Below are 20,558 nucleotides of genomic sequence, written 5' to 3' on the forward strand. Positions count from 1 at the left end.
CTTTTTTAACTTATTGCACTTTCAGTCTCTGTATACCTAATTTTAGTCACATTTTAACTTAATTTTCCTGTGTGAATTTCACCCATGTTTTAAGTAATAGAGTGAACCTTGCCATTGAATTCTGTGAAGTCATGCTTTTATATAAATTCCTATTGAATAATTTTTCTTTTGCTAATACCATTGGAAGTGATTCTTTAAGCGGTCCAAACCACTCCTTTTCACGACACACCCTTGACCTGCTGGCAGCACTCATCCCAGTGCAGCCCAAGAGGCTGTCGGCCTTCATTGCTGCAAGAATGCATTGCTGGCTCGTGTTTGGGTTGGTGTCACCAGGTCCTAAATCTTTCTGCAAAGCTCCTTTCCTGTCAGTCAGTCCCCAGCCTCTCCTGGTGCATGGGGGTTTTCATCCTCAGGTGCAGGACTTTGCAATTCCCTTTTTTGGACTTCTTGAGATTCCTGTTTGCCATTTTCTCCAGCCTGTCAAGGTGCCTCTGAACAATCACACAACTGTGTGGTGTATCAACCACTCTTCCCAAATTCATGGTGTCTGTGAACTGTCAGAGGGTGTGCTCTGTCCCATCGTCCACATCATTGACGGAGATGTTAAATGGTATTGGTGCCAGTATCAATCCTTGGGTACACCACTAGTGACTGGCCTCCAGGTGATCTCTGTGCCACTGATCACAACCCTCTGGGCCAGACAGTTCAGTCAGTTTCCACTACACTTCACTGCCCACTTATCAAGCCTGCACTTCATCAATTTGTCTATGGGAGACACTGTTGAAAGCCTGGCTGAAGTCAAGATAAGTGATATCCACTGCTCTCCCCTCATCCACCAAGCCTGTCATTTGGTCATAGAAGCCTATCATCAGGTTGGTCAGGCATGATTTCTCCTCCATAGATCCATGCTGGCTACTCACAGTGACTTTCTTGCTTGGAATGTGTTTGGAAATAGTTTCCAGGATTATTTACTCCATCACCTTCCCTGAGGCTAACTGGGCCATTGTTCTTTTTTCTTACCTTTACTGAAGATAGGAGTGCTATCTGCTTTCTTCCACCACTTAAAACATCCATTCAAAATGTCTTCCCTAGAGCTGCATGCAAAGGACCTCTAGCAAGGCAGCAAAAGTCTTGTACTTTGCTTTCAGGCCTCATCTTTTCCCACTGTATGTCCTTATTTGGGGAAAAAGATAAAAACAAGAACAATTTAGATCTTGTTTTCTATCAGACCAGACTGAAAATAGAATGTTCTCAACTTGGAATTGACTGCATCGATAAAATGAATTGACAATATCTATCAGCATATCTAACAGCTTAGGATGAACACTCTTACCTTTTGCAGCTACTTGTAACAAAACACTTTATTTGGCATTTTGTGTTTCCATTCTGTAAAGCTACTCTCATCTAACATTATTTGAGTTTTTGGTTCTGATTGCTTGTTGGTTCTTGGTACTATTTTTTTGTCTGGTGCATTTAAATGTAGAGTATCTTCTTTTATGTTTTAAACATTTCTGCAGAGCACAAAAGCCACCCTTCCTGAATCCCCTTTGTCTACTTTACTGATAGTGCTACCATGAAACATAAATGGTATCAGTCTTGTAAGAATCAGTCAGAACTTGTCCCTGAATTCCTCAGATGCTTGTGTTCAAATGCTGCTCAGCCGGTTAAGTACACAAATGTCAATGCAGAATGTTTATGTTCAAATACCTATAAGCTCAAAAAATCCATCCACAACAATGAAAAGTTGTCCATTAGTTCTCATTAAGATAATCTAACCAAACCCGTTTTATTTGTACTTTATCTTCACTTTGTCCAACCTCAGCACAGATTTATTTACAGTTGCACTCATTCAAGTGCAATTTTTTCTGCCTAGATGTTATATTTTGCCTAATTTAGTTTGTAGAGCATATTTATTTTAACGAAATGGTGTTAAGAACTGGACTGTTCTTTTTTATATGGCAAAGAAATGAGGGTTTTGTCAATAAAGCTTGCTTTTTGGGGGATAAAAGAAGCAGTAAAAACAGTGGTGAAAAACTTAGTTTTGAACTGATCTAAGATTTTTATTTCAAGATGCAGATAAAAGTTTTTAGCTATGATGTTTTCAAATCCTTCATTTGGGAAAATATGTGGCTAAAAATAAGGTGTATAAGAATACATTTATGCTCAGTAAAGATTTCCTATTATAGAATCAGTGTCTTGTAATTCACTTATAAACTGTCTTTTGGTCATAAAATTCATTATTATTTTGAGGCTCAGTAGTTCACAGTAATGAGTTTTAGCTTCATGCAGCTCATTGTCAGTTTAGACGCACTATTTTTCCCTAATGTTTTGGATTACCAAATCATGTGATTAAACGAGAATCTCAGTTTATGTTATTTGTAAGCAGGTTCCGGCCAAAGCCAGACCTGTCAGTGATGTTTCTAGGGTGCTTTGTAATTGCATTATCATGGGAATATACTATCCCAGGCAGCACTGAGTGGTGGGTGAAGTACTGCCTCTCCCTTTGCCTTACCCGCTGTGACCACCTTTGTCTGTATACCATGAACTTGTCGAAAAAAACTTGAAAGCATGAAAGAATACTGCCACAAAAGTACAAAACTTAAAAGTAAAGTAGAAGAAATAACCACATTTTTGTGATTATTTTTTAAATAATATGATGGTGAAGCTGAGCATGTATTGCTTTTGTGGCCTGGCTTACAGTTTCTGAAGGCACCTGACTATTGACACTTGTCAATTGATATGTATGAGTTTTTGCCCAGGGAAGAACAAATAATGGAGATGCTGTACGGGCATATGGAATCAGTAATGTGGATTTACAATCCACCTGGAAGCATATAAGTTTGAAAGTGCAAAAGAGCTTGCATTCTTTTCGTGATGAGCAGTGTCTAATAGATCTTCATAATGATAAATTTATCACCATTCCTGTGCTACCAGTGTGCAGTGCTCAGCTCTGTGGTGTGAGAGAAGTTTGTGCATAGCTCATATATTTCCCAGTCCTCCAGCTTTTCCATGTAGCAGATTATTTTATTCCTTTGTGAAGAGTTTGCAGGAGGTGGCTAGAATTTCTGGAGGTTTCATTTCTGGAATAGAAATTCATTTCAGGAATGCATTTCTCCCAGAGACATGTCAGATGGTACCTCTCCATTAATTTCAGGTGTTGTGGGCAGATTCAAGTATTTGGATGAGAATTTGTAGAAAGAAATCACTAACTAACATTGTGGTGTTGGCCACACCTAGAATGGGTTTGGCAGTAGTAACTAAGTGTTGCAATGAACTGAGCTCTTCAGCTCCTATTGACAAACAAAGCTTTCCCTGAAAACCAGGCTTGCCACCTATTTACTTCATAATGGGTCTCACTATAGCACTATAGAGGTGGTGGAACTCTCTGTGTAAATATTCACACAGCTTTTTTCTGATGCCTGAAAAGATGGGATTTGGTTTTTTGGTCCTCTCAACCACGCAAACAAGTGGCAGAACATTCACAGGCTTAGAAGATGGAGAAGACATTACATCAAGTTTTTGTTGCACTCTTGCAGCCATCATCATGCTGTTACTCTGCTGCAAAGTCTTTCTTTTCCACCACAAGCTCTTGCATTTGCAGGCAATGATGGAATATATTATTCTCCTCCTACTTAAAACAAATGCCTTTGCTCCACTGATCTATATCAGAATTGCAGAGCTTAGGAGAGCATTCCTCCCAAACCATACCATCTGATTTGACTCCCTAAGAGTAATCATTGAACAAAATGGCCTTTATGTCCTGATATTTTCTTTTGGCATGCTAGAACTGAATGCCAGTGTTCATGAGCTAGATAGGTCTCAGGCAAGAGCATAGGGAGGACTAAAAAGCATCCACATGCTTAATTCCTAGCTAGCTTTTCTAGTCCTTAAGAGAAATTCCCATCCTCTGCCCAGGTGAGTCCCCAGGGACAGTTGACCAGGGCGAGTGGTGTCAATAGCTGATCCATATAAAGAAAAAACTAAGTTAGATCCAAGTATTTCCACGTGTAGTTTCCAGTTTTGTAGCTCAGGTTTAGTTCATGCATATGTATGTAAATGTACAGAAATATATGAGAAAATGCTAATCATATGTCCTGCTCTAACATTTTGGAGGCACTGCATTACTCACAAACTGTGCAGCATCAATGTAATGAGCAGGTTATTGCTAAGAGGCCAGATTAAAATTTATGTCACACCATCGCTTAGTACTAAAAGCTATTCTAAAAAATGGAGATTTTTTTAAATTAATTTGATTCGGGGTAGCCTTGTGTCTGACACGTAGTGTTGTTCTCCACACCTTAAGCTCAAGTAGTTAAAGCAATCTGATTTTGCAGTGTGGAGTTGAAAAAGTGACATTAATATCGCCTTTAAAATTCTAAAGAAATACCCAAATCCATTTTTCTTAAAGGAACGTTTCTACCCACAAGAAACCTCTCTACCCTGCAACCTGTCTTTATTGGTGAAGGATGTTAGGACCATATACACCACAGGATCTATTGTCCTGTTAGCTTAATAATGCCAGCGGAAATCTTAGAATTAGTCTTGTTATAGGTTAATGAACTTCTGAATTAGCAACATCAAGAAATGTACAGAGCCATAAAGTAGCTGTTGTTTAGCCATAATACATTAATACTTTCATGTGGTTGTTATCATAAACACACAGGTAGTGTTATTTTTACTAGGGATTGTTAGTGCTTTCTAAAATACTTGGTTTCTCAGCAAGCCCAAATGCCACAAAACTTGCTGATGTGTGCGGAGTGGAGTCTTGTGAGCAGTGTAGTGGAACGTGGTATCTCTTATAGGATGATAACAGTGCTGCACGTGCAACACTGCCAGACATTGCTAGTGAGTTCCAGTGGATCCTGTCACGTCTCCAGAGGAATGTGCTTGCTTAAGCCCTGTTCAGGTCTATAAACAATAATAGAAAGTAGGCTTGGAAAGGATCTTAAGAAGTTATTAGGATTGTACTTCTTCTCCCAAATAAGATCTGCTACACCTCACTCATTTGTGACTGATGCTTGTCTCACCTTATTCTTAGTACCTTCCAGTATTTCATCTCCCTGGCCAAAGAGTTCCAACACTGAACTCCCTTTCCATTCAGAAACCTTCTCTTAATGTTACCCTAAGCCTCCCATTGTGGAAACTTGTGCCATGCATGGGAGCATGCAGCCTAGCCTCTGTTACTGCTGCTTGAAAGATCCCAAACCCCATCCCTGCACGCCCTGCACTGTGTTTTCTCAATTCCTGGGCATGCAGGAGGACAAAAGCTCTTTGCCTCCACTCCCTTTCCTACGGGAGCTGTTCTGCTCAGTCTAGACAAGGGCAGACCTTAAGAGCTTTCCCTGTGTTGGAGAAAAAGACCCTGAAGGGAATGTCTCTGGGTGCAAGAGGGGCTCATCTGGAAAAAAAAAAAAAAATTATGTCCATCTTTTTATGCTGAAGAGAAAAGGCACTTGCAAATGGGGCCTGACCTGGTTCTCCATTTGATACCAGGGCATGGAGAAGGAAGCACAGGGTGGGTTGTCAGGGAGGGAAGCGGAGGTCAGGCATGCACTGAGCCAGGCCCCATCCCTCTTCCAGGAGCTGCTGCCAGGTGTGCTCCTGCTGAGGACTCATGGCTGGTTTTTGGCTGGAGCAGAGGAGACCAAGTGGCTCATTCCTCTGCTCCCTTCAGCATTGCCTTGGAGCTTGGTCCCAGTCCTGCAGAGAGGAGGACAGGAATGAGAGGGGACAGTGACTGGGAGATGCCGGGGGGAAGAGCAAGACAAGGAATTTTCAGCCTCTTGCCAGCAATGAGCTCGGAGCCACTAAGTTCTACACCATGTCCCTGAGCAATTTAAACCTTTTAGTCTCGTCTGTCTGCAGCGAACATGGAAACCAGTTTATCCCCTTCCTATTTATAAAAGGGTTTTGTATAAAAAGGAATTCTCTCCCTCCTGCTCAGCTTTCTGTGGGCTACACAATCCCTCAGTCTTTCTCTGTAGGCAATGGGTGCAAATTCTGATTATCCCTGTTTCTTCCCAGTTGAAGTACACTTTTCCTGAAGTGGCACTCTCAAAGGTAAGCCAGCCTTACCACATCATGCTGAACAGACAGAATACTTTATCGGCTCACATATGACTGTCCTTTTAATACTTCCAATGGCAGAGCTGCCTTTTTTTCCCTAACACTATGAGGTGAGCAGCCACCGATGTCATTCTGCTTGTGTTAGAAATATGGTACCGCTCTCTAGTCAAAGCAGGGATTTTGTGCAGTGCTATTGCCGGTGAGAATGGCTCCGTGGTCATGAGAGGAGTATGGGTGAGGTGGGGAGGACAATAATGGGGATGCAGGAGGGGCTCAGCCTTTCCGATTCCTCCTACTCTCACCACGCAAGCCCACAGTTTTGCATACCAGCCACTTAAAAAATATTTTGACGTCATTATTTTCCTGTTAATTTTGTTTCATGTGTGAGCTCAGATTCCTGGCTGTGTACGTAAGTGATTAATTAACTAAAAATGCAGTTTTTGTGGAATCTTGCCAGGAACGAGGCCTGTAACTGAATAGTGCGATGGATGACTGCTTGCATAGTTCAGAGAGATCCTTTCTTGTTTGTTCTAAACTCTGGACTTCAGTCTCAGTCTAGTCACCTGCAATGAATTTGTCTTCCTTTAAGGTGTATGTTGGATTTCAGGTGGATTGACAACATCCTTTTCATATCTTCCATTCCATTTGTTATGGAAATGAACTGTCATTTAACACAGCCCTATTCTGCACCGCACTGACCAATGAGTGGAGAATCAACCTTATGGAAAAGAAAACAGATTAACTTTAAGCATCAATGCCCTAATGTCTAGAAAAACAGCCAGAGTCAATGTTTGTTTGTCAAATTCTGGATAATGAAAAAAATGGTACAGAGGTTCATTAACTGATATTCTAAATGATTCGTGTAAAGGAAATATTCCTAGATGGCAAAACAAGATTAGCTGTTTAATCAAACCATTCCGCTAGGAGGATGAGAGAGTTTGGAAATTTCTTCAAGAGTTTGAAATGGCAACAAGAGAACCTTGTGGTTATGACCAGGTCTTCCCACTGCATGCAAGGAAACCAGCTTGGTTCAAACTGTTATGGAGTGATATATGGTAATTTTCTGTTTCGTGATGAAGGGAGTGTTTGAACACATTGGCAGACCTTTTAACAGCATATGGTCAAAACAAAAAAAATCCCTCCTGTCATGGTTGAAATCTGCATTTTGAGTACTCGGACAGTCAAAATCTGCTCAGATGCCTATGTATGAGCTTGAATTTGATATATTTTCTTCTAGAAGAATTCCTTGCAAACAGCTTATGTACTTGATTGCGCAGAAAAATGTTGTAGAGAATACAGATAGAGGCAGCTGTACCGAGCATACCCAAAGGCTGTGCTCTGGGAAGGGCAGAAAGCTCATCACTGTGATTAAGCCTCTTTGAAAAGCCTTCTAATCGTACCCAGTTGTCCATGTTTTGAATGTAAATCCTGATAAGTTAGGACTTGATTCAAAGTCAACTGATGACAGAAATAGCCCCTTTTTTCTCTTCAGTGGGCTTTTCTCCATTCGTTTTCCAAAGGCTCCTAAACTCTGCCCTGCATTTGAACTTGAATGAAGTTGCTAGTTGGGTATGCTTGAACATAATCATTTTTAAACCAGGGATAAGAGAAGTCTTGTTAGTGTCTGGATTTATCATTTAGAAAACCTTATAGCCTTTCTGAAGGGGGATATTTTTAGACCTAGCAAGCTGGAACCATTTTTTAATCACTCATTTTTTTAATTACTATTCCATGGCTAGACTTGAATCAAATATTTCTTTAGGTTTTATTTTGAACCAGCCCAGTAATTTAAACCATGTAAGTGGAAGTGACATTGCAATCTTTTCTCTGCATCACCATGTGAAAATTTTCTGCTTTCTCATGCTCTCAGGCTCTTGGTCTTCTAACATGATGCCTTGGGTTAGCTGAAGGTCTGATTTCAATATCGTTGTTTTAGTACAGTTTCAGTGCAGATTTAATACAGTTCAGTTTGTTCCTCACAGGTGACCTGACAATTCCTTTTTCCTAGAATTTTTTGGTTACAACATGAAGTTGCATTATTCATGCAATTTGCCACAATCTTAATAGTATCTGGGTATGTTATCTTTAACTTTGTCAGCTGCAGTTAGTATATTGAGTGAGAATTCAGCTTTCATATTCCCCCACCCCCTCCTAAAAACCCCTGCCCTTCCGCTTGTGGAGGGAAGTTGAAGTGGCTGGGCTCTAATGGCTTGTCAAAAAGGAGGTGGTTAAAAAGAATGCAATGTGAGTCTGGCTTTTTCCAGATATAATGATTTTAAAGGCAATATTATTATTTGGGATCCTGGATTCCTGAGAACTTGGGCTTGGTACTACTGCATTTGGCTGTATGCATCTTTTTATAGTGTCACATTGGCTCTTCAGTATTCTGTCATCTTTCCACTGTCATTACTGGACCTGTGTTTGTAGTGTCCTGGTGACTCTGTCAGGGAGGATGTCATAAATTCACTCTTCTTATCATTCAAGACAGGCAAGATTTTGATTTATATCTTGAATGAAGCTCTGACGTGATTTTTCTGGAATTACCAACTTTCTGTCTGGCAGTAAGGTGAAAGGAGAGCTGGAAACATTTGCCAGTGAAGTAATTCTTGCATTTGCTTCTAAAGTAAGGACATATGTATGAGCAAAGGTAGTATTTTATTTTCCTTTTTTGCATCTTTTCATACATATAGTAGATATTTTAAGTAAAGTGGGCATTTACCAAATACATTTTTCAATTAATTAAAGTGTTTTAATTTAATTCTACTTTTTTTACAAAAACTATTTTTAAGAGAGTAGAGCCCTAGATTAAAACATGTGCTTCAATACAAGTTTATTGAAATATATTGGACTTAACAGTAGATAATACAAGCAGAATGTGACACACTTTCTTCATATTGAATGTGTTTAAATATTTGTGTTAAACTAATTCCAAAGGCAAACAACAAATATAAATATAATTTCTTTTTGCTGTCCTGCATCTTGCAATCAGTGCTTTGGATTACAGCCTTTGGGGATGGTTGCTAAATCATGGCATGAGATTAGTGTTAAATGGAAAGTTAGCAAAATGAAATGGCAGGAATTATGCCAAATTCACTTGCCATTCCTTGCTACTAGGTTTTGCAACTGGGTTTTTGATCTCCAGCACCACCTGCCTGATCACCTGTTGAAGGTGTGATCTTACTGTTTTGATGTGACGCCTCAACACTGTTATCTGTTATCAGGATACTGCACTGGCTGTCCATTGGTTTCTAGTGGAGTTTAAGATGTTTGTTGTAAATCACAAAGCTGTAAGTGGCCTGAAATAGGCCAGTGTGGGAGAAGCCAGCAACATGCTCTTAATGGCCTAAGATAAAGAAAACCTTTCTCCTTCTATGCCCCTCAGTGGTGACATTTCAGGAAGGCTGCAAGGATACAGTCTAACGGGATTTTTGGAGCCTATGCTTCCTAGAGAAACAAAATCCTGGACATAAGTTATTCTAGAAATCAATTAATGTTTCAAAGCTCCTAGGATTTCACTGTATGTACTTTATTGTTACTGAATCGCCAGGGTGCCTAGTATTTAATGTTGTATTTTAGATATAATAAAACATAATTGATAACAATAACGTAATTTAAAATATTTGTGTATGATACACACAGAGACATACATTCTACATATGCCTTTTCCACTATTCAGGAGGGTACTTCATTTTACATGTAAACTTGATTAGGATCAAGCAAGTACCTACAAAACTTTAAGATTGTTGAGTTTAATGAGAATAAAACCTAGATTTACAGTTAAACACATACTTACATGGGTTCCCAAAGAGGCATTTTCTTTTTTTTAAGGGATAAAATATCCTTTCCTTATAATCAGATCTGCATTAGTAGAGGGAGTCAGGGTTTGCATACAAGGTCACTGTTGATGAGTTGGACATTCAATGGTCTCCCAATGCTTTATATAATACTTTAACAAACAAAGCATTAAACTCAGCTAATGCTTTGCTTGCCAGGTGAGAAAGAGCAAAAAGAAATTGAATTTGTTTCATTTTTTGTAATGCTGTTGGAAGCAAAAAAGGTAGGGTCTGGGTCTTACTTACACAAAAGATTCTTTATGACATTTATGCCTAAAAATGCATGAAATGAGAGTGAACATTTAGACCTCCTTTAATTACAAGATCCCTTAAATAGCGGGGAGTTTAACTGGAAAACAGGATTGCCAGTCCTTGCTGTCATAATGTGGCGTTTTTTTTCTGGAGCTTCTGGAATCACCAAAATAGGAATGAATTGTCAGGGAAAGAAAACTGAAAAAGATAGTCAGTAGTATTTAAAATTGCAGAGAAAATCTTGAAAATATGACCCTACTTCATCTTAACAGCCCAGAAACCAAGAGACAAATAAAATGAAATTTAAATGTATTTTTAAATATCATGATTAAGAAATGAATCTCAAGTATTTTGAGATCTCTTACCTGAAATTTTAGTACTTATTGGAAGCTGTGATACTAGAATATGGGGAATATTCAGCATCCTGATCAGAGACTTGGTAGTTAAATGGAAAATTTGCTGAAGGGAGTGTGTCAGAACAATGTCCTTTCCCATTCCCAGAGCTCATTCTGACTTTTCACATATACAGAAGGTGCACAGTGATGGATAATTCTGCCAGGCTATGTTTTGCTGGCAAAGAAAAATTTTTGCCAGCAGAGAAACAGTTGCACTCACTAATCTATACAGAAATATCCATAAGATGGTGCTGTATCTTAAATCTGACCAGAGTCATTTGCATTGAAAAATAAGAAGTATGTTGCAATTGTAGCTTAGAGCTCTTGTTATAAGCTGAGTACTGGTAACAATTTCTTTGGCAGGCATATTGCAAATGTTAGTTTCCAGTCACTTCAATATGTTAATTTACGTGTATTAAAATATTAGTCACAGCATCTTTGTTCAAGCCTGAAAAATGTAAAACCAGCTGAAAGGTAGTTTCAGTGGCGTTCGGGATATGAGCTGCCAGTAGCTTGCTTTCACAACCGAGTTTCATTCTGTCCTTTTTTGCTAAAGGCAAGTGATGGTCCAAGGACCCCTCCAGACATGGATTTAATGGAAAAAGAGACAAAACGGTGCACTGGGGGTTCTATTTAAAGGGGTAAGATGAGTGATAATGGCCAAATCTGGCCAGCAAATGAAAAGACTGTGGGAGAAATGAATCTGAGACATTACAACCGCCCACACAGGCAGCAAGAGCAGAAATTTCATGTGCGGCCAACACAGAGTATTGCAGGATTTTGGTGAGAACAATGGTGTCAAATGGAGGACTGGCTGGAGAGCAACCAATTACAGCAGTATCCTGCTGGACCCTGGGCAGTGGATTATAGCTCAGTAATCGCCTTCCCCCACATCTCGGCTGGAGTAACGCACAGCCAGGGCTGAGCTGCCGGTGGTACCGTGGCTCTCAGCCCAAGCCAGCCAATTTGCTGACAGGAGGAGGGAAAAGAGACTGCCAGAGAGGGAAAAGGGTGTCACATCTGCCGAGGTCCCTGCAGTTCCACATGTATTTCAGCTAGAAGGCTACAATCCTCCAAAGACCTTGTTGCACTGGGAATTTTGCCTGCATAAATCATTCAGGTTTTCCCATACATTTTTCTCCCTGCTCGTTTCTCTGAAGGGGTGAGATGACAAGAGGAACCGACCAGCTGATAAATCTCTGGTTCTCAATATAATTTATTTCAGTTATGCATTTACTTCTGGAGTTATTTGTACATAGTCTGAGTCAGTTTTTCTCCTTGAAAACAAGAGTCAGGGAAGACACAATACGCAAAATGGCTAACGCAGAAGGAGAGGAAGAAGGAAAGATGGGTTCGGTGCAGCATCATGCTGTAGGCAGTAAGGAAAAAAGCAAACGGCAAATGAATCATCCATGGTCAAGGGAGAGGGAGAGCACTTAGTGTCAGTAGTGCACCTGAGCTGAGCCAGGCTAGAGCTGGAGATGGCATACGCCAGTAAGAGACTCATAACATCTTCCATCTGTTTTTGAGGGATTGGGATTCTCTGCAGATACCATCCTCCTTTTTGGATAAAACTGTGACCCTGTTGATTCCAGACCTGGTGAAACTCTGACTTCCTCATTAGAAGGATAGAAACTCCTTTCCAGCTGGCTAATTAATTTCATTCACCAGTAAATGTTATGTAGAAAAGCCTGTATGCTTATACTCCTAGCATTGGTCCCTAGATTGCAAAAAGATTGCAAAAAAATCACTACTTTTGGTGAAAGACACAGCACAAACTTGAAAGATAGTCTTATTTTTCTCCTTGCTATTTAGCTGTTAAGCAAAAACTGAAATATCATTCTTAATAGTACATGATCGTATGATAACACCTGTCTGCAGGCAAACTGGTTCTTGAACCCATTCAGATGATCAAGGAGGAAAATAGGGAAGCATAAACTACTTATTGGAGCTAATATAAATTGGAAGCTAAAAATATACATATATAAAGCAAATGTAGTGTATGCCAGATTATTCATGAGATGCTATAGGATTAGTTTCAAGAGGCTACATGCTAACGTAAGGCTAGAACTTCTACCTTGCATCATGTAACAGATGCTGTCAATATATTTTGGATTACTTTAATCCTGTGAATTCTTGTTAAACACACTTCAGGAATTTTTCTTCCTTCCTATAGTGCCATCTTGCAAGCAGCATTCTGATTGCTTTCTGGTGTAATGATGCAAGACCTGATTATAGAGACAGCCAACTCTGCTGATGTGCTGTGTTATTATAATGCCACCTGATACCTCATTCATTTGATACATTAGGTAGTGTACTACATCAACAAAGCAAAGTGCTCACATCATTTCTACAAAGATGGAATGTTTCAGTGGCAAGCATGAATTCAGGGTAAAAGCTCTATATATGCAGCAGTGCCAAAATGCCCCTTGGCTTTGTCTTTTTCACTTATGAAACTTGTTAGATAATTCAAAACCCAGGAAGACCTATTAAAAAAAAGATGAACTCATGAACTCATCCATTATGATCTCAACATGACAGAATTCTTGGTTTGCTTTTTATATATATACCATCATCAAAATAAGAAAAGGAAAAGAGTAAAGTGTTTCTAGAATGTATTTATTTTATTGTTTTATAAAGCAGCTGTCTCCAGGAGAGCTGATGACCAAATGCTGTGGTTTCAGTAGGTATATAAATGACATACAAACAGAAGTGACTTCTAAAATGAATTCTAACATATGCCATGAAAGTCATAGATGCTTGCAGTTAACAGTCTTTCTGACAAGCAAAGGCATCAGAGTGTCACATGAGGAATAGGTTCCCTGAGCAAAGGTCCCCTCTGGAGAGACATACACTAACAAGTCCCATGCAACAGCAAGAGCAGAAGCAAATCACTCCTCTGAACTCAGGTTCTGTGACAGAACATAAAAGGGAGGTAATGAATGAAGGAACTGGATCCCATACCATTAAGAATATTTAGGTATTATCCTCTGTTCCTGATGTAGAGAGTCTTGAGGACTTCTGTCCTGGTTTCAGCTGCGGTAGGTTAGTTTTCTTCCTAGTAGCTGGTATAGTGTTACGTTTTGGGTTCAGTATGAGAAGAATGTTGATAACACACAGATATTTTCAGTTGTTGCTAAGTAGCGTTTAGACTAAGTCAAGGATTTTTCAGCTTCTTGTGCCCAGCCAGCAAGAAGGCTGGAGGGGCACAAGAAGCTGGGAGGGGACACAGCCAGGACAGCTGACCCAAACTGGGCAAAGGGGTATTCCATACCATGTGACATCATGCCCAGTATATAAACTGGGGGGAGTTGGCCTGTGGGGGCAGATTGCTGCTCGGGAACTAACTGGGCATCAGTCTGTGAGTGGTGAGCAATTGCATTGTATATCACTTGTTCTGTATATTCCAATCCTTTTATTAGTATTGTCATTTTATTATTGTTATTAATATCATTATTAGTTTCTTCCTTTCTGTTCTATTAAACTGTTCTTATCTCAACCTATGAGTTTTATTTTTTTTTTTTCAATTCTCTCCCCCATCCCACTGGGTTGGGGGGAGTGAGTGAGCAGCTGCGTGGTGCTTAGTTGCTGGCTGGGGTTAAACCATGACAACATCCCAGGCTGGAGTACAGTCTGCATGTATTTTACACACTCTTACAGTGCCTCTGTAATTCCCCAGGTATCCACCGTGACCACAGCTGGGAGATATCTCACGGCATTTCCATGAGGTTCCATCACTTACACCGTTCCTGTCCTGGACTGCAGTGTTGTGTCTCTGCTTGGCCCTGCCTTGAAGAGAGACTGCGTCTGCGTATGGGACAGGGAAGGAGCAGGGCCTGTTCCTGCAGGTTCATTGCCACGGCCCTGCTCTCCCTGAGCCAGACTGCAGCTCTGACAGGTGCCCTGAGAGACAAAGAGGGCAGGTGTCCAAGAGAGGTGGGTGCACTGAGGTGCACACAGTGTACCTGTAGGTACGCAACACGCCTTTCACACATGGCCACTTCTCCCTGGACAGGTTCCTTGTTCATGTTTGTAATTCATAATGTCCTGGCTTGTTGCTCAAGCTCCTCCAACTACGCCGTTTCTTCTGGAAGCACCAGTGGTTTGGTGCTGGTGGAGGTCACCTGGCTGCCTGGTGCTGCCTGTTTGACATCCTTAGCAGGCTGCTTGTAGAAAGCAGAGACTTGTAGCTGCATAAAGGTATATGATGTTGGACTCAAATCCTCTTCGGAAGTGGACTGGGGGCTGAAGTTTGAGCATCCTTCACAGCATCTTTTTCATGCATGTATATGACCTCTCTGTCGCAATCTTTCTGGGAAAGGTCATTTCTGCGGTACATTTGCTTCCTCCACAAGTGGAAGTCTGTAATGAAGAATTGCTGTCCATTGCCTGACCATAGGCCTTCTCCATTTTTTTTCACCTTTATCTACCACCTTTACTGCACCCAATTGCAGTGCTTTCCCTGCAAGGTCATCAGTGGTCTTCTATTTGGCAGTTGTGATTCAGTTTCCTGAAAATGCTTTCCCGGAGGCACTCCTTCCAGATGGATGGAAAGTCACTGTCATCTCCAAGGGGCACTCTGGGCAGAGGGCTCCTGAGTGCTGTGACAGGCTGAGCAGCCCTGAGCCTTCTCTCTTTTCTCTCATGCTTTCATGCCTGAGTATTCCTGGTGCATTTGTCAGGCACTCCTGTGGCTTGATAGTGAGGTTGATGAGGGAATTTAGCTTTCAGATGGTAATTGAGGGGCAGCTACAAATATGGATGCAGCTTTGAGCTAAACTTGTTCCACTCTGAGTTAAGACCATCCCGCAGAGGTGGCTGCTGATCTGCTTGTCCCTGTGACCTTAGCAGTCAGGGCTGCTGAGACTGGGAAAGTTCTTCCTATTGCCAACCACCAGCAGAGCAAAGGAATCTCCATCTCCAAAATATATTGGCTTTTATGTCCATTGTAATGTGAGATCTTCAGGCTATGTAGAGGATAGTGATCCCATCCCAAAGCCACTGGACCCTACAGTTACAGTTTCATATTGCTAGTCTTTCCTGATGGTTCAGAAAGGGCACCTTGGTTTCTGACAAGCTGTGGCTTGGTGGTCTGGTGGAGAATTGTCCTGTCTCTATGTGGACAGAAGACTATCATGAATTCACAAAGAACAACCAACAGCCATCCAGGCTACCCAATACTGTGACAGAGCAGAGGAAATGCAGGTGCTGAACTGGTTGTGGAAAGCATGCTTAAGATTAGAAATATTACAATGGTAATTTTCAAAGTGCATATGGAATTCCTTAGGGAGGTGGGGGAACTAAAGTAGCTTGATTCCTGTGCCACGTTATCTGCAATAAAGTGCAATCCTCTGCTGAGGTAATGGCTGCATCCTACTCCTGAGGCAAAATCTGCCAGCACAAGATTTGCAGAGCACTTGGTACGCAGACTTTGCACTATGATTGGGGTAGAGAATTTCAAAATGTCTTTAGCAGATTCAGCATGGTGGAGGTTTCATCAGGTGCAGTGTGGGCCTTGGAGGCTACAGAAGGACTCGGCTACAGAAGACAACGGCTTCAATGGGCCAAGGGAGCCTCATCTCAGAGGAGCAAAGCCTGGTTTGTGCCATGGTCAAAATGTCCTTGTTCCATCTCTTCCACCACTTTCAGTGTCATAGCCCGTAAGTGTTAAAGCATGACTAGTGCCGAGAGGCTCAAAGGGGGACTGGAAGCTGCCCTTTGTATGTTTTCAATACACTTCACCTGACACCCCAGCTGAGAACTAATTTGCATGGACTTTAGCCTTGCAAGGGAAAAATACAGTGACAAGCAGATTTGCTGAATTGCCACTTAGAGAGTACACTTGAGCAGAACTTATTATGCTCATTTGTCAGCTAATTCATTAGGGTTCACGTCATGCCGTCAGGGTGCTTGGCTGTGTTCTGTAATGGCATTTTTTTCCTCTGCTGAACAGCAATTTTGCAATTGCTGCATCAATTATTACAATGTAAAATATTTGATATGCTATTAGATGAAAAGTAAACTTATCTTGCGCTAGGAGTTGCATCAGAATGTAATAAATGCACTTGATGGTCATTGGGCTTTACAGAGAGAGGCACTCGAGAGAGCAGATTGTCTAGAATGAAACTACCATCTGGAAATCTTGTCTGAAGCCTGATTACAATTGAGCTTTAAAGGGATACTTTAAAAAAAAAACAAACCCCAAACTTATTTGAAGGAAATATATCTATGGGTAATTTGAAAGCCTAACTCAATTTCAATAAATTCTGATAAAGTGGAGGTGTAAACCAATATCTCATCTGTATCCCTCGCATATCTAATGTTCAACAGGATGTAAATAAGTTTATAAAATGCTCCACAGTATCTCAGATAACTTTATTTGCATATAAAGAACACTGATCTAGGTTATTTGAAGATTTTTAGATGTGATAGCAAAAGATATGGTTTGTATATTTTCAGGGTTTGGGGTTTTTTTTCTTGAAAAGCCTCATGCAAATTAGGTTTGTCAGAAAAATAGCCATAATCCTCCCTAGAAGCTATGAGCTTGAAGAAATTTGGGTTAGAAATAAGAAAGGCCCAAAGATTCAAGCAATCATGTGATATGCTATTACTGAGGAAACAAGGTCTGTCACAAATGTGTGGTTTTTCATTATGAGATTTTAACAGAAAAATGTGAGTCACAGCCAAGCTCTCCCAGTTTTTTGGCAGTAGTTCTTTAAATGACCCAAATGGCCCAAATTACACATTCTCTTCTTTGTCTGTTCTCCAAGGAGAGAAATGTGTGAAGCGCAGTGCTTTGTTTTGATAGGATTATTGTTTAAGGTTATGTATTTATTTATTTCTTTCATTTTTATTATATAATCTGCTGTTTACTTTAAAAGAAGGTAATTTTGAAGCTATTCTCTCCACATTTGAAGCAATAGGGTGAAGTTTGTGGCTTACCTTACTGCCTATGGGTATACATATATCACACTTTCATACGCCTGAAAAATCTGAGTTCTCCATAATAATTTAGGCATAAAATTATTTTGTCCCTGAGGTATAAACCGTGATATTAATCCTGGATTTTCCATCTGGTTTAGGCCCGTACCATGGAATATTGTTAAGAAAAGTATGGCTCCTGTGAACCTGAACAGTACTCTGTGGGAAATCAGTGCTGCATGTGTATGCAGTGGTGTCATTCCACAGTTACCCAGGTTGTTGGAGGGATGGGCAAGTGCACTTTGTGCTGCTGACCTGACTGCTTTGTGCCAAGGCAGGTTGCTGTAGCCTGGAAGAGACTCCATGAAGGTGTGTGTAAGGGAGGCCAGCTGCTGCTCGCGGGATGGAATGGGGTCTCCCAGGCAACTGAAGCCTGTCGGAGATGCTGGCTGTGAGAGTTTAGTGACACTGAGAAATGAGAGAGCATGCCTTAGCAACAGGCTCAATTGGCTGTAATGAGTATGTACTTCTAACCACAGACGGCTGCACAGAAAATTCCTCAAAGTGATTTCATCTACCTGCTAACATTGTCCTGCCTCCGCTGGACTCAGAGCCAGCCTGCTGGTCCTTACACGGGAGAGAATATGCTTAAGGACCAGGCAATTTACTGATACTGACGTGATCAAACATTTTGAAGGATAGCTAGAGCTGTGTGTCATCTGCTTAGCGCTACCATGCATGTCTGTGTCTATGGCTCACCTACTGCTAGCATGTATGCGCTGATTTGGATTCTCAGTAAGTGTTATTTTCAACAGCATCAATAGGCCTTATTAGGGACAGGAGAGAGGTCACAGGCAAGTGTAGAAGACAGATTAAATAGCAAGGTGCCCACAGGGCTGGCTTAAAGAAAATCTTTAATATAGATTTCTTGGTGCTAGTATTATCACCTAGAAAGTAGATAAAACTGATATGAAATATGTATAGTACGGACACCATCAGGACTGGTTGCACTGTAATATAGATGCTTTAGAAAGAGGGACAACATACAAATATTTTTTAAAAGAGGTTTTTCATTCGATATTGTGCATACCTGAATCAATTCTTCTCTGAAAACAGTACCATTCTCTCCCATCTCTCTGTCCTATATCTAATTATTCTCATCATCCACCTCTGAGCTCTTTACTTTTATAGAGTGTCTTTTGGGGGGATCGGGACACTAGAGCCAGATGCATCATTCTGTCAATTCAGAGAACTGCATTATTATACTCTTTTTATTACTTTCCCACCTGCTCCTTTTGAATTCTAGCAATTTGTTTGCTTCTTAACTGCTCTCACAGACAGATCAGAGATTTGTATTGCACTGTCCACAATGATTCCTAAGTCCATTTCCTGAATGGTTACAGTTAATTTAGAACCAAGTAGTGTGGCCGCATGGTTCAAATTATTCCTTCCATTGCTTATTAACCTCATATTTATCAACTTTTAAGAAAAGCTTAATCCTTTTACCATTAATTAGATTGCATGAACATAAGAGTGGAGAAGATGTATATACTTGTGTCATTTTAAGAAAGAAGGCATTGAAAACTCAAGTTTAAATGAATCCCCTATCAAATCAGAATGAAACCCTGCTACTTACCGTGTGAAAGCCAATTGCTTTTGCTCACCAGCCTTTAGAAAGTCTTTGATTGCCAAAAAGAAAAAAAAAAGAAAAAGAAAAAGGGAATTTTCAGGTTAACTTCAAGAGACTATTTGTATAGCCCTTCTAATATAAGAGAAAGGGCTGATAAAGAATGACACATCCAATATATAATGTCTGAGTTAAGTACAAATATTCCTAAGGTAATATATGTAATTGGGGTCATATTCCCTAACAACTGTCTCTATTTCCCCAAGATCAACCTGCTTTCAAATTTCTGTTGCTTTTTCCTGATTAACATTCCAAATTCTGCTCTCCCTAACCATTAAAATTCTTGCCCAAGGCAACTTAGTTGCTCATCCTAATACTCTCTCTGTTCACATCAGCATGACCAATAGGGTGCTCCAAAATTAATCTCTATCACCAGGCTTTCTAGTCACATAATTCCTAAATTACTATCTTTCCTCTTATTATATAAAACTGAACCTTCCCTTTGAAGCCTACATAATTTTTTTCCCAAGAGAGCACAAGCTATCTCTTGTGCTCCTAGTTATCTCTTTTGCCTTTTCTGCTCCTGACGCTCTTCCAAAACATGGCAGCTGCACAGACATGAGCAAAGCAGAATCTGACTTGCAGAAACATTGCCACCAAGCAACACAGCTGGAAGAAGTCAAAAGGATCATGGTGTGATTCCCAGTTAACAGGTTGCCTTTCCAGGGGTGGCCATTTGAAAAATTGCCTGTTTCATTGTAAAGGAACATTTGATATGGAAGTTGCAGAGATGCTGTCATTTTGCAAAATTATTTTCACCAGGATAAAATGACGTATAAAGAGGTACTTAACTATGTGAGCTTTCCATGCTTAATTTTTACCCATTTGATCAATAGACTCCATTCTTCCAGACTGCATTAGACTGCTTTCATTTCCTAGAAGTAAAAAGGCAGTCATATCACAGGAGAACTATGTATGTCATTATTATTTCAGTAGACTTTGCTTTTAATGTAAACATATAAAAAATATATAGTGAAAATTCTGTGCTGCCAGGGATAACAACTGGCTTGTCAACTTTTCAGAAGCGTTACCCATGGAAAGAAAAAAAAAAAGCTAGCCTAATTTTTAAGGTAAGAGTGCTAGGAAATGGTGAATATTTTTATTTTTTAAAGTCTCTTTATATTTGTAAATGTAAAAATCTCTTAGTTTGACCCACATGGTATTCTTGATATATCATCTGTCAGATTCCCAACTGGTAGAAATTAATTTAGCTCACTGAGTGTAGCAGGTCTGCATTTTTTCGCCCTAGTTGTATAACTTACCCAGAGATAGAACATGAATGTAGAAGGAAGGCAAAATGTCATTATTATTAGCACTGTTCTGATATATCTGTTGAAATTATGAGCTAAACACTAGCTGTAAGCCATGGAGGGAAGTCTAGAGCCTTCACAGCTGCTGTTCTGG

General features: G+C 40.3%; 1 protein-coding gene across 1 annotated transcript in view; it reads right to left on the reverse strand.

Moving 5' to 3' along the window:
- Positions 1-20,558, reverse strand: part of AASS (aminoadipate-semialdehyde synthase) — a 512,915-nt gene that overhangs the window by 412,932 nt on the left and 79,425 nt on the right. The window lies entirely within an intron of this gene.

Source organism: Harpia harpyja, chromosome 6 (genome assembly GCF_026419915.1).
Source record: "Harpia harpyja isolate bHarHar1 chromosome 6, bHarHar1 primary haplotype, whole genome shotgun sequence".
Lineage (NCBI taxonomy): Eukaryota > Metazoa > Chordata > Aves > Accipitriformes > Accipitridae > Harpia > Harpia harpyja.